The sequence below is a fragment of the Cervus elaphus genome, chromosome X, assembly GCF_910594005.1.
Source record: "Cervus elaphus chromosome X, mCerEla1.1, whole genome shotgun sequence".
NCBI lineage: Eukaryota > Metazoa > Chordata > Mammalia > Artiodactyla > Cervidae > Cervus > Cervus elaphus.
This window is the reverse complement of record NC_057848.1, coordinates 50,847,087-50,863,053: the sequence shown is the minus strand read 5'-3', so window position 1 is coordinate 50,863,053 and position 15,967 is coordinate 50,847,087. Positions and strand designations below refer to the sequence as shown.

General features: G+C 37.1%; 1 pseudogene; it reads right to left on the bottom strand.

Moving 5' to 3' along the window:
* The window catches only part of LOC122690305, a 29,955-nt pseudogene extending 24,230 nt beyond the window's left edge, over positions 1-5,725 (bottom strand).
* Between the last annotated feature and the right edge of the window lie 10,242 nt (positions 5,726-15,967).

The window sequence follows — 15,967 nt, the reverse complement described above, 5'->3', positions numbered from 1 at the left end:
AGATTTTCTCTGTACTTGCTAAGACATATGCTGCATCCTTACTGTTCTGTGCAAAGTGAAATGTGTACTTTGATTCTATTTCTATGCAAAAGTCTGAGGAGTTTTCTCACTTATCTTCAAAATGAATTGGACCCTTTGATAGCAAGGAGGGAGTAATACTAAATTATTCAAAAATTAAATGTGTGATATTATGCAATGAGATAAAAAATAATTATAAGAAAAGAATTGGGGCTCGTGAAATTGTTTTTAGTCATTAAATACCAAGCATTGTTTTATAGCATTCTGTTTGAATTATTTAATAAATCTACTGGGAAAAATTTTAAATAGTATATAAAGACTACATTTGAAATAATATTGTATCAAGAGTGTAGAGTAGATGGTGATATAAATGATAGAAATGGTGTGTTTATAGTTTATTGTGACAGCAAATTTCCAAATAGACCTCAGCGAATTCTCAGAGTTGTTCTGGCAATCATTCTGATTTTTCAAGACTTTTTCCCAGCACTTGATGAATTCCAAAACTGGTTTTATACTCATTGACTTGTTGGTTGTTACTTGTTGTTAGTTGGTTGTTAACTAATATGAGACATACGCATAAGCACACCTGGATTTATATGGTATTGAATCATGGTATTAGAAGAAACCCTAAAATGCCACCTTGTACTTTTGCTTGCTCCTAGACATCAGATAGAGTAAAAGTAATCTTCAGAAACAGAGAATTCAGGGAAAAGGATTTAGTGAAAAATCACAAACATACATTGGTTTTGATTTTTAATAGACTCATACATTATTAACTCTATTTTATCCACAGGCATTTATCCAATTACATAGAAATTCTCTTCTCCACAGATAATCCAAAGCAAGGACAGCTCATTAATGGTAGCCAAATTTGGTTGTAGAAAAGCAGGAGGTAGTTTTCAGTGTAGATTTAATTGACTAAAGTAAAGTCTCCTTTGTGACAGGTTGATACAAAATTTAATAATATTTCATACACTTTTCTTATTATTCATGGTTGGCATTTTGATAATATCTTTTGTTTCCTGTCTCTCCCATGTACCTTTAGACTCAATTAAATGCATTCATCAGCCTATTCTCCCACCCTTTCAGTTTCATGCTTTTTTTGCTGGAAGCTTATGCACTATCATTTATAATCTTGTTTGTATTCTCTTTACTATGCTGCTGAACTTTGTTTATAGCTTTCAGTAGTTTCTACACCTACTCAACACTTCATGCTCTTACCGTTTCTTTTCACCATCTTTATCAGTAATTTACCATAAGTGTCATCACTTTCAAATGAGACATGTATTAGGATAAGTGTAATTTCTATCTTGTTGTTTCTATAGTTACTCAATAATTTTTATCAGTAATCACAATAATCAATGTCATAACTATAACTTATAATTTTTGATCATGCTAAAAATTCTACATAGTTCCTCATGTCCTATAAGCTATTTGATGACTTTAAAAAAAATCAAACCCTGTATCTAAAATTCTTTAAACTTTTTATCTGAAACTAAACATGGGATTTCTTACTCAGCAGAAAGGCATTACAATACTCATTTGTTTCTTTCATTATTCCATTAAAATTTATTTAGTGTCTTCCATAGTTCAGATACTGTATAATACAATAAAGATTTAATTGTGAGCAAGGCAGGCATAGTCCCTGTAATCACACATGTCATCATTTGCTTGGAAATAAAGAAGAAATATATGTGGGATATAATAAATTTAAGATTCAAATATGCTGATGGTAGTATATAGGAGGACTAAGTTTTAGGTTATGGAATGAATTTACAGTCACAAGTGTATAATTTGTATATAGTAGTAGGCTAAAAATTAGCCATGCAAATATGTGTATATGTGTGGATTTGTTTTGCCTTGCATTTAGCAAATTGCTCTTTCTAAACCCAAAAACCATAAACTAAAAACTCACCAATAACAGCTAAAGCATACTGATTTTTTTTTTTTTTTTGCTTCAGCTAATCCAGAAGGTTTCCAAATTTTCATGAACTGAGTATGATTGTAGTATGTAGTTTTGCGTCAGTGGAGCTTCATTTTATTGCATTATATTTGCATTGTTTTCCCCTCTGTACAAACCTTCATTGATTCTAATAATAGTAGTGTCTTACATTTATATAATGCTTTCAAATTTCATAATATTTTAACATCTATGATCTCATTTTACTCTTAAAGTAACCCTCGTATATGATAGATTGTATTATCTCCATTTGATAAATGAGGAAATAGCAACTCAGGAGACTTATAGAGAGCACCAAATAAATTGATGGTGGAATTGAGATTTGGTTACTCACATATGTTGAGTATTCATGTACCTAGAGTAGCTTTAGATGTATGCTTTCCATAATGTGCAAAGCCCGTAACTCCTCCCCTTGAAGAGTTCTTATTAGAAGAAGAGATTTTTTCCTTTTTTTGAAATGAGAATCTTCCATGACATGGAGCTCATAGTACTTCTGTGTCCAGAGAGTGAAGATGATCCTTATTCTCATCACAGGTAGGATACAAGTATATTTTCAGCTGCTGATATCCTCATCATTTTAGATACATGCATGGTTTTCTGTGTTCTGTTCTTTGATTTGGGCTTCCCAGGTGGCTCAGTGATAAAGAATCTGCCTGCCAATAAAAGAGATGTGGGTTCAATCCCTGGGTAGGCAAGACCCCGTGGAGAAGGAAATGGTAACCGACTCCAGTATTCTTGCCTGGGAAATCCCATGGACAGAGGAGCTTGGTGGGCTACAGTCCATTGGGTTACAAAAGAGTCAGATACAACTTTGCAACTAAACGACAACAAGAGCAACAACATTCTTTCCTTCATTAAAATATCTGGATCAGAGTTTACAGTCAAACAATAAATATTACCAAAGTATGAGTATGCTACTGATTGATAGAAAGCTAAGGATAGCTTTTTAAAAAATGAGAACTGACAGTAGATGACAATGCCCCTTTTAAAAGCTGCAATAAGACAAAGAGGATGAGAAGAAACCCATATCAACAGAGACAGTTAATGCTTTTACATTTAAGAAGAGACCCTTTCCGTACCCATGTTACTGGCAATATTAAGTTTGTGCTTAAGCAGAAACAGTCTACCAGTGTTAACACCTTGGACTGTGAAAGTAAAGCTGAAGGTCAAGGCAAAGTGAAGGTTAACAAAATTAAATCCTGATGAATCAAATATCTTCTTACTATTTTTAATGCAAATAAAATAAATTAACAATAAATATTAAAATGTTTGTAATGACAGAAAATTCTGTATCATAAGGTGAAACAACCACAAATACATAGAGTTTGTCAGCATTCAACATGAATGGCATAGATTTACCATGGTTGATAATTCTAGTTGCCATGAAGGTCATTTAGTGTGTCTATTCTCAAACAAATGTAATGTGTAATAATTTGGAGGCTACTCCTTTCATTTTTAAGGGAAAATTCTTAGATAATTTATGTTGATTTAATTATCACTTATATATGCCTTAGAACTGGAATTATCTAGGGTTACCTAACACCATTGACATATTCCATCACCACTTGTAATTTTAAGTAAAAACTTTATGGGAAATTACTCTGTCCAAAAGGAACTTAGATGGGATATGATACAATAGGCTTTCTTACTTCTGCTACAATGTCCTTTCAGCCTATACAAGACTAAAGCACTTGTTTTGATTTCTTTAGTACAGAAATAGAAATAGGAAATTTTAATATCAAAAGTATGATGGGACGGGGAGAAAAAAAAAGTACTTATTTTTACTTCCCCTTCAGTTCAATGTCGTTGTTCAGTCGCTCAGTCATGTCCAGCTCTTTGCAATCCCATGGACTGCAGTATGTCAGGCTTCCCTGTCCAAGTTCCCTAAGTTCATAAGGGAAGATATCTAATAATTTATGCTTTCTCAGTGAAAGCCTTTCCCATGAATACTTTCTCCGCTCCAACTGTGGCTCTCCTCCTTTCAGTGTTGTACTCATATCTTCAAAGCATTCTTTTATTCAAGTATTTCAGGCATAAATACTATCCCCATCCTTGAGAAAATCCTGCCCCTTTCCAGAGGCAGAAAAGAGTTTCTCTGATCCTGACCAAATCCTACAGTTTGAGGTTTTAATAGTGTCTTACTCTGTTCTGGCTACTGTAACAAAATAACACAGACTGGGTGGCTTAAAAATAACAGAAATTTTTTGCTCACAGCTCTAAAGGCTGAAAGTCTGAGGTCAAGGTGCCAGAATAATTGGGTGAGGGCTCTTTTCCAGGTTTCAGACCTGTCATTGTGTCCTTGAATGGCTGAAGGAGCTAGAGAGCTCAGAGGGTCTCCTTTTATAGAAGCACAAATCCCATTTATGAGGACCCTACCCTCATAACCTAATCACCTCCCAAAGACCCCGCCTCCAAATACCATCATATTGGGCATTAAGATTTCAGTATATAAATTTTATAGGGACATGGACATTCAAACCATAGCAAGCAGTAATCCCAGAATCCTCAGATGGCTTTAGCTGGATGGGCATTAGTAGTTCTTTCTGAGATTCTCAATGATGATTTTATTTTCAGTATCCCAAGCAGTGAAAATTCTTAGCCTGATAGTTATTTTATTATTTGGCCTATTAAATGTGCACATCTCCGAAGGTAAATTTATTTTCATCAGAAATAGCCCAATCTTATACCATGTTGAAGAAAAAAATATCCTATAAGCAAGATTTTGGTTCTGTCATGAAGTAAATGTCTCTTACAGAGCTAGGAAATATCTTTTTTTTTTTTCCTGAAATAATCAGAAAAATGTCATATAAGTTTATTTCCTCAGGGAATGCTGCTAGCCTCAACTCAGTGTTTTTCATAAAACCGAGGAGTGGTAGGTAGAGTTCTTGCAATCGTTCTCACCACACATCATCTCTAAAAATCAAGTATCTATAACAATAAAGAAGAATCAGCAAATCTATGTTATGCCTAATTTTTACAGATCAGTTCAGTTCAGTTGCTCAGTCGTGTCTGACTCTGCGACAGAATGCACCGCAGCACGCCAGGCCTGCCTGTCTATCCCCAGTTCCTGGAGTCCACACAAACCCATGTCCATTGAGTCGGTGATGCCATCCAACCATCTCATCCTCTGTCGTCCCCGTCTCCTCCTGCCCTCAATCTTTCCCAGCATCAGGGTCTCTTCCAATGAGTCAGCTCTTCGCATCAGGTGGCCAAAGTATTAGAGTTTCAACTTTAACATCAGTCCTTCCAATGAACACCTAGGACTGATCTCCTTTAGGATGGACTGGTTTGATCTCCTTGCAGTCCAAGGGACTCTGGAGTCTTCTCCAACACCACAGTTCAAAAGCATCAATTCTTCTGCTCTCAGCTTTCTTTGTAGTCCAACTCTCACATCCATACATGACTGCTGGAAAAACCATAGCCTTGACCAGACAGACCTTTGTCGGCAAAGTAATGTCTCTGCGATGGCGCACAAGCGTGGGCGGCTGCGACAATGCACAAGTGCAGCCGAGAGGAGCTACCCCACGTCCGAGGTCAGGGGTGGCGGCTGGGAGGAGCTACCCCACGTCCGAGGTCAGGGGTGGCAGCTGGGAGGAGCTACCGCACTTCCGAGGTCAGGGGTGGCGGCTGGGAGGAGCTACCGCACGTCCGACGTCTGGGGCCGCGGCCGGAGGAGCTACTCCCACGTCCAAGGTAAGGAGCAGCGGCTGCGCTTCGCTGGAACAGCTGTGAAGAGATACCCCACATACAAGGTAAAAGAAAACCAAGTAAGACAGTAGGCACTGAGAGAGGGCATCAGAGGACAGACAGACCGAAGCCACATCACAGACAACTAGCCAATCTGATCACAGGACCACATCCTTGTCTAACTCAATGAAACTAAGCCGTGCTGTGTGGGGCCACCCAAGAGGGACGGGTCATGGTGGAGAGGTCTGACAGAATGTGGTCCACTGGAGAAGGGAATGGCAAACCACTTCAGTATTCTTGCCTTGAGAACCGTTTTACAGATAGACTCACCTAATTAAATCCTTAGATTAACTCTAAGGACTGTTAAGGGCTAGAAAGTTTTTCAAGAGATAGTCAAGTCCCAAATTATCTTTAGATATAAAAATGCTGAGGCTTAATGAAGAAGTGACTTGTCCAGTTATCTCAGCCAGAAAATTTTATATTTCACAAGCGTATGTTAAATGATAAGTCCTGAATTTACTACCAGGAACCCATTTCATCCAAACTATATTCTCACCTCTGTTAGCTAACTGTAGAAGTGTGCTTAAATTTCTTGTTTAATCAGTAAGTTGTGACCGACTATTTTGCAACCGCATGGACTATAGTCCACCAGGTTCCTCTGTCCATGGGATTTCTTAGGCAAGAATACTGGAGTGGACTGCATTTCTTTCTCCAGGGGATCTTCCCAACCCATTGATCAAACCTGCATTGGCAGGCAGTTTCTTTACCTTTGAGCCACCAGGGAAGCCCCAGTGTGCTTAAATAAACAGTTTTAAATGAATGGTCCCACAGCACTACCATAAATTACTTGACATTTAATATTTTATAGCTAAACACACATTTTCCATATTCCATGTATACTTAAAGGTAAAAACATTGAGTAGTTTTCAAGAGGGAAATAAGTGAATTAAAGATATGCTGATGAGCAGTGATTTTAAAAATCATCTAGAGAATGGGAAAATAATGGGAACATTTGGATTTATTATTTATTTTCATTCTACAGAATAGTGATTACCAGAAAAAAGTACAAATTTATTTCTTCCATTTTATGTGATTTAAATTTAGTTTACAGAAATTTATGCTTTAAATCTGGCCTATCTGGAAACCAAATACAAAATTAATCCATGAATTATATAATTATATTGAGTGCTCATTTAATACCCATGGTGACTGTGATGAAATTTAAAAATATTTAGAAAAAATAGAGTTTTTATGTTTAGAATATGATCTCAGAGCTTTGATTAATGATCAAGATAGAGAATAAAGAGGGGATAAAAGACATCCTATTCTTTAGAACAAAAGAGAACCATATGGCTATATGTTAGGAAGGTAGTCAGTTTGCCAAAGAACTGTATTATTTGCTGAAGGAAATACCTTTTTAAGTTCATTCTTCACAACTTAATGGAGTTTATATACAAGAGCTCATAATAAATTCCATTTTGGAAGAGCAATAATTTCATGTGGCAATTTTCTTAGTATTTTTATTACGGTAAAATATTGTTCTAAAAATATAAGCCAGGCTTAAGTGACTAAAAAGAAAAAAAAAGTAGATTAATCTTGTAAGTAGTAGGACATATCCATTACAAATTTGAAACTGGACTTTAAAACAAGCATTAAAGAAATTCATGAAATTCTAAAAAGATTAAACTCATGCATAGGTGGTAGCTGTAAAACACAATTTTAATATATTACCTTATGAATAGGTATCTTGCACTACAATCTCTCAGTCTCTCATCCTGTCTCTGTCTCTCTCCACTCTCCTTTTTTTCTCTTTTTTTGAATATTCACTAGGTTAAACTGGGTTTTTTAAAGGGTTTTGACATAACTTTTTTTATAATTTTTATTGTTGTCTGCAATGGGTCTTCATTGCTGCATGTAGGCTTCCTCTAGGTGCAGAGAGCAGCAGCTACTCTCTAGTTGCAGTGCATGGGCTTCTCTTGTTACAAGAACACAGGTTCTAGGGCACACTGGCTTCAGTAGTTAGTGCACATGGGCCCAGAGGTTGCGGTGCACAGGCATAGTTACCCCATGGCATGTAGGATCTTGCCAGCCAAGGGATCAAACCAATGTCCTCTGCATTGCAAGGTGCATTCTTAACCACTGGACCACCAGGAAAGCCTTTGATATATCTTTTTAAACTTGAAATCATTAGGGAAATTTGGTGTTTTCCTGTAGTGTATTTAAACCTCAAAAAAAAATTAAAGCTGCAAATCTATAAAGGAAAAAGAGACAAATATATGCAGTATGTAAAAAAGTTAGAAGAAAACGTGAACTTGAAGGGCATGATAGAAATAGGAAACCAAGAAAAAGAAAAAGATTGGTTAATTAGAGTTAGTTTCTGAAGATTAAATGCTGTATCAGAATTATTTCATTTATATCCTTCCAACACATTTATGTATGTCCATAAAAAGTAACATAGTTTGGTTTCCATGTAGGATGTATAAGGCAGAAGGACTACTGCTACCATAATTAACAAATAAAAAAAATTGGATAATCTAAAATATATTTATTTTCTTGATCTCATCAAAAAGTTGATGACACAGGGCAAACATGGAAAATAGGGCAAAGAGGTCTGAATTCCAAAGAGACACAAACCTTTCCCAAAAAAAGGGACCCAAGAGACAGAAAGTCTATCCCCTGAGGGAGAGCAGTCCTGGTCAGGGGCTGGAAATGTAGGTTGCGGATGGAAGAGAGGGCTGACTACAAAGTAGCAGAGAGACCAACTTGTGATTATGAAAGTGTTCTAAATCTTGACTATGTTAGAGGTTGCATTATTATATGTGCTTGTCAAGATTCATAGAATTATATCTAAGAAGAGTGAGCTTTAGTACATGTAAATTATACTTCAATAAACTGAATTTTGATAAAATGTACTAAAATAATTTTAGTATTATTATAATATTAGTTGTAAAATGTATAATAGTATTAATAATTATTTATTATTAAAAATAAAATAAGAGTTAAGAGGCTGAAGAGTGAAGAAAAATAAAATAAGAGTGAAAAGTGAAAAAGCTGGCTTAAACTCAACATTCAGAAAACTAAGGTCATGGCATCCAGTCCCATCACTTCATGGCAAATAGACAGGGAAATAATGGAAACAGTGAGAGACTTTATTTTTAGGGCTCCAAAATCACTGCAGATGGTGTCTGCAGCTGTGAAATTAAAAGACACTTGCTCCTTGGAAGAAAAGCTATGACCAACCTAGACAGCAGAGACATTACTTTGCCAACAAGGTCTATCCAGTCAAAGCTACGGTTTTTCCAGTAGTCATGTATGGATGTGAGAGTTGGACCATAAAGAAAGTTGAGTGCCAAGAATTGATGCTTTTGAACTGTGGTGTTGGAGAAGACTCTTGAGAGTTCCTTGGACAGCAAGGAGAGCCAACCAGTCAATCCTAAAGGAAATCAGTCCTTTCATTCAGGACTAATGCTAAAGCTGAAACTCCAATACTTTGGCGACCTGATGTGAAGAACTGACTCATTGGAAAAGACCCTGATGCTGGGAAAGATTGAAGGCAGGAGGAGAAGGGGATGACAGAGGATTAGATGGTTGGATGGCATCACCGACTCTATGGACATGAGTTTGAGTAAGCTCCAGGAGTTGGTGATGGACAGGGAAGCCTGGCGTGCTGCAGTCCAGGGGGTCGCAAAGTGTTGGACACACCTGAGCGAGAACTGCTCACTCCTTTTGGATCTAATTCTATGAATTTTGACAAGCACATATAATAATGCAACCTCTAACAAACTTTGAAGAGGTTTCAGCAAATGCCGTGTGTGTGTATAAAATGAGTTAATTCTTAGAAATCATAAATTTTAATTTTGTTTTATATAGTAAAGAGATTGGAATATACATTCTTGATTGGGAAATTAGCTCAACTGGTGTTTGATAAGCAACTTACATTAACAAAGCTGTTTATCATTTATCAAGTGCTTCCATTTCTCATTAAATACACAACTGGGATATGTTTACAACAGAGGACTTTGTATTGTACCAGGATCTTAATTTTTAAAAGTGACTGAATGATGACATAGGCTAATTCCATTGAAAGAAAATTTTAAAAACAGTTCCCTAAGAAATGACAGGCACAGCAGACCATGCAGGATCACACAAGGCTTATCATATGAAGCAGTCAGTAAGCAGAGGGATTGGGATTCTGCCTTATGACTATGATGTGACTTATGATGTGACCTTATGATGTGACTAGGTGGAGATGTCTTTTATTGCAGTAGTCCCCAAATTTTTTGGCACTGGGGACCGATTTTGTGGAAGACAATTTTCCACGGACTGGTGTGGGAGGGGTGGTTTCGGGATGGTTCAAGCACATCCCATTTGTTGTGCACTTTATTTCTATTGGAGAAGGAACTGGCAACCCACTCCAGTCAGTATTCTTGCCTGGAAAATCTCATGGACAGAGGAGTCTGGTGAGCTATAGTCCATGAAGTCACAAAGAATCAGAGATGACTGAGCGACTAACACACTTATTTCTATTATCATTACATTAGCTCCACCTCAGAGTGAAGATATTAACAATTTTGGTCATTAAATCTGGCCCTGTGACCTAGTGAACTTATGGAGAGGTTGGGAATAATTGATGTCAAATATCCAATACAGAATTTAGAAACATGTTTAACACAGACAAATGTTATTTCTACCGAAACTGAGGCTTACACACGTTAAACCACTTGCTTAGAAACAGACACAAAACAAAGAGCAGAGGCACTTTTGAAATCAAAGTCTTATGAGACCTCTTCAACAATTTTCAAGTTATCCACCCCAGAGACACACATACAAATCTACATGTAATAAGAACAAGCATTTTGATAAAATTAATTTAAAAATGCAAGTATACTAGGCACTACTTGAGATCCTGGAAATGAAATACTGAAAAAAATCTCATTTTTTATTGCAGGCAACAACTAAATTGACAATAAAGGGCTCAGTTTCACAGAACATGTAATCTTTACATTACCAACACTATGTTTGCCCCAACCAGTCTAAGACTCTCAGATAAAAATACTCATTGTTTAAAATCCATCTAAGGACTTCCCTGGCAGTCTAGTAGTTGAAACTCCGTGCTTCCATTATGGGGTGCATGGGTTTGAATACTGGCTGGGGAACTGTGATCCCACATGCCATACAGTCAAATAAATAAAAATAAAGTCCATCTATTTAAAAATCATATAGGTATCTTCTTTTTTCTATAAGAAGAGGAAAAAGCTTTTAGATCATTTATAATAATGACAATGACTAGTTTATATAGTTTTATAGCTTTTATATGCCTGGATTAATAGGCGCTCTTATAAATACTATAGATATAATACCTCTCTTAATCCTCACAAAAATTCTCTGAGTTATATACTATTATTTTAGGCTTTTTACATATGTTAACCAAGAGGGATAAAATATTATTTAAATAGAGATAGAGTTGAGACTTGAACCCAGGAGCACTGTATCAGTCCTTATTCTAAACTACTACATTAAATGGCATAATATTCTCAAACAATATAAACTTGGGGTCACTGAGAATGAATACAATGAAACTTGAAAAGTAATGTCCCAAGGCAACTTAAATCTATTGTTCACTTAGGAGAAGATGAAGACATTAAGCCCCACAGAGTCTCCCAATTGTATGATAGATTGAGCACTAACAAATACTGTGCATGCTTTGAGAGGTAATATGGCTTGGTGGAAAGAAAACAGGGCTTTGGGTAACATAAATTGTATTCCAGACTCTCATTTATTAGGTCTATGGTTTTGCAAGCTACTCTAGTCAAGTGGGCCTTAGGAAGCATTACCACAAACAAAGCTAGTGGAGGAGATGGAATTCCAGTTGAGCTATTTCAAATCTTGAAAGATGATGCTGTGAAAGTGCTACAGTCAATATGTCAGCAAATTTGGAACACTCAGCAGTGGCCACAGGACTGGAAAAGGTCCGTTTTCATTCTAATCCCTAAGAAAGGCAATGCCAAAGAATGCTCAAACTACTGCACACTTGCACTCATCTCACACGCTAGTAAAGTAATGCTCAAAATTCTCCAAGCCAGGCTTCAGCAATACGTGAACCGTGAACTTCCAGATGTTCAAACTGGTTTTAGGAAAGGCAGAGGAACCAGAGATCAAATTGCCAACATCTGCTGGATCATTGATAAAGCAAGAGAGTTCCAGAAAAACATCTATTTCTGCTTTATTGACTGTGCCAAAGCCTTTGACTGTGTGGATCACAACAAACTGTGGAAAATTCTGAAAGAGATAGGAATACCAGACCACCTGACCTGCCTCTTGGGAAACCTGTATGCAGGTCAGGAAGCAACAGTTAGAACTGGACATGGAACAACATACTGGTTTCAAATAGGAAAAGGAGTACGTCAAGGCTGTATATTGTCACCCTGCTTATTTAACTTATAGGCAGAGTACATCATGAGAAATGCTGGGCTGGAGGAAGCACAAGCTGGAATCAAGATTGCTGGGAGAAATATCAATAACCTCAGATATGCAGATGACACCACCCTTAGGGCAGAGAGTGAAGAGGAACTAAAAAGCCTCTTGATGAAAGTGAAAGAGGAGAGTGAAAAAGTTGGCTTAAAACTTAACATTCAGAAAACTAAGATCATGGCATCTGGTCCCATCACCTCATGGGAAATAGATGGGGAGACAGTGAGAAACAGTGTCAGACTTTATTTTTCTGGGCTCCAAAATCACTGCAGATGGTGACTGCAGCCATGAAATTAAAAGATGCTTACTCCTTGGAAGGAAAGTTATGACCAACCTAGATAGCATATTAAAAAGCAGAGACATTACTTTGTCAGCAAAGGTCCATCTGGTCAAGGCTATGGTTTTTCCAGTGGTAGTGTGTGGATGTGAGAGTTGGACTGTGAAGAAAGCTGAGTGCCAAAGAATTGATGCTTTAGAACTGTGGTGTTGGAGAAGACTCTTGAGAGTCCCTTGGACTGCAAGGAGATCCAGCCTGCAAGGAGATCAGTCCTGGGTGTTCACTGGAAGGACTGATGTTGAAGCTGAAACTCCAATACTTTGGCCACCTGATGCGAAGAGCTGACTCATTTGAAAAGACCCTGATGCTGGGAAAGATTGAGGGCAGGAGGAGAAGGGGACGACAGAGGATGAGATGTTGGATGGCATCACTGACTCGATGGGTATGGGTGGACTCTGGGAGTTGGTGATGGACAGGGAGGCCTGGCGTGCTGAGGTTCATTTGGTCTCAAAGAGTCAGACACGACTGAGCGACTTAACTGAACTGAACTAGTTTCCTCATTTCTAAAAGGAGTTTCTGTAAGTATTAAACATATATTATGTAGTGCAGTATTTGAAACAGCACTCAGTATCAGTTTCTTCCATTGCTTCTTAAAGATATTTGCATCCAATACTTATCTTTATTTTTTATTTATTTTTTTATTAGTTGGAGGCTAATTACTTCACAACATTTCAGTGGGTTTTGTCATACATTGATATGAATCAGCCATAGATTTACACGTATTCCCCATCCCGATCCCCCCTCCCACCTCCCTCTCCACCCGATTCCTCTGGGTCTTCCCAGTGCACCAGGTCGGATCACAATACTTATCTTTAAAATGTCTCTTTTGTTCTTACCACACCAAGCTACAGTGTTTTTCATGAAATAATAAAATAGTATTAGTGACTTTTCTTAGAACAGCATTTTAAGGAGTTACTCACCATTGATTTAAAACAAAGCAAAACAAAACAAAAATGCCCCCTGAAGAGTGTAGAGACAAAGAAATAGGGACTCTCATTTCTAAGTTAAATGAAAAGGTGTTCTGGTTTACTTCTTCCTCTGTACTTTTTAGCAAACTGTAATAGCTCAGACTGTCCTAACAAAATACCATATACCAGAAGGGTTAAACAACAGAAATTTATTTCTCACAGTATTGGAGGCTGGGAAGTCCAAAATCCAGATGCCAGACCATTTGGTTCCTGATGAGAGCTTTAATTCTTACATTTTTTATAATTGAAGTATAGTTGCTTTATAATATAGTGTTAATGTATACAGCAATGTGATTAAGTATTTTTGCAATTATATTCCATTATATGTTATTAAAAGATATTAGGCATAATTTCCTATACCATACAGTAAATGCGTATTGCTTTTCTATTTTTTTTTGTAGTAGTTGGTATCTATTATTCCAATACTCCTAATTTAGCCTTCCCCTGATCTTCCCCTTTGGTAACCACAAGTTTGTTTTCTATGTCTGTGAATCTGTTTCTGTTTTGTACCTACATTCATTTTATTTTTTAGATTCCACATATAAATAAAATCATACAGTATTTGTCTTTGACTTATTTCACTAAGTATAATATTCTCTAGGCCCATCCAGATTGCTACAGATGGCACTATTTTATTTTTTATGACTGAGTAATATTTCATTGTGTGTATCTGTGTGCACACACATTCATACCACATCTTCTTTATTCATCTCTTGATGGGCACTTTGGTTGCTTTCATGTTTTTACTATTGTGAATAGTGCTGCTATGAATATTGGGACATATGTGCATGTATCTTCTTCAATTAGTGTTTTTTTTTTCTGGATATATACTCAAAAGTGGAATTATTGTATCATATGGTGCAAGTGAAAGTGTTAGTTGCTCAGTCGTGTCTGACTCTTTGCAACCTCATGCACTGTAGCCCGGGAGGCTCCTCTGTCTTTGGAATTCTCCAGGCAAGAATAGTGGAATGGGTTGCCATTCCCTCCTCCAGGGGATCTTCCTGACCCAGGGATTGCACCCAGGTCTCCTGCGTTTCAGGCAGATTCTTTACCACTGAGCCACCAGGGAAGCTCAATCATATGGTAGTTCTAGTTTCAGTTTTTTGAAGAACCTCCATACTGTTTAATATATTAGTTCCACTAGTTTATATTCCCACCAAGAGTGTCTGACGGTCCCCTTTTCTCCACATTCTGGCCAACATTTGTTATTTGTAGACTTTTTGATAATAGCCATTCTGACAGGTGCAGGGTGATATGTCATTGTGGTTTTGATTTGCATTTCTCTAATAATTAGCAAATTTTAGCATGTATTCATGTGCCAGTTAGCTGTGTATCTTCTTTGGAAAAAAATATCTGTTCAGGTCTTCCACCCAATTTCTGGTTGGATTGTTCTTTTGATATTGAGCTGCACGAGCTATTTGTATATTTTGGTGATTAACCCTTTGTCAGTCACATTATTTGCAAATATTTTCTCCCATTCTGTGTCTTGTCTTTTCATTTTGTTGATGGTTTCCTTTGCTGTGCAATTGTTTTTAAGTTTAATTAGGTCTAGCATTTATTTTTGCTTTTATTTCCTTTGCCTTAGGAAATTAAGAAAATATCGTTGCAACTTATGTAAAGAGTATTTTGCTTGTATTCTCTTCTAGAAGTGTTGTGGTCTCAGTTCTTACAAATAGGTCTTTAGACCATTTTGAATTAATTTTTGTGTATCATGTGGGGTGTGTTATAATTTCATCATTTTACACGTGGCTGTCCTGTTTTCCAGGCACCAGCTGTTGAAGAGACTGTATTTTCTCCATTGCATATTGTTAGCTCCTTTGTCATAGGTTAACTGACTTTAGTTATGCTGGTTTATTTCTGAGATCTTCATTCTGTTCCATTGATGTATATGTCTGTTTTGTACCCGTACCACACTATTTTGATTACTGTAGATTTATAGTATAGTCTGATGTCTATAGTATATATACTATACTATAGTATATATCTATACTATAGTATTGTATAGTCTGATGTCTGAGAAACGTGGGGCTGGAGGAAGCACAAGCTGGAATCAAGATTGCCGGGAGAAATATCAATAACCTCAGATATGCAGATGACACCACCCTTATGGTAGAAAGGGAAGAACTAAAGAGCCTCTTGATGAAAGTGAAAGAGGAGAGTGAAAAAGTTGGCTTAAAGCTCAACATTCAGAAAACTAAGATCATGGCATCCAGTCCCATCACTTCATGACAAATAGATGGGGAAACAGTGGGAACAGTGGCTGACTTTATTTTTTTGGGCTCCAAAATCACTGCAGATGTTGACTGCAGCCATGAAATTAAAAGACGCTTGCTCCTTGGAAGGAAAGTTATGACCAACCTGGGCAGCATATTAAAAAGCAGAGACATTACTTTGCAAACAAAGGTCCATCTAGTCAAGGCTATGGTTTTTCCAGTGGTCATATATGGATGTGAGAGTTGGACTATAAGGAGGGCCGAACACTGAAGAATTGATGCTTTTGAACTGTGGTGTTGGAGAAGACTATTG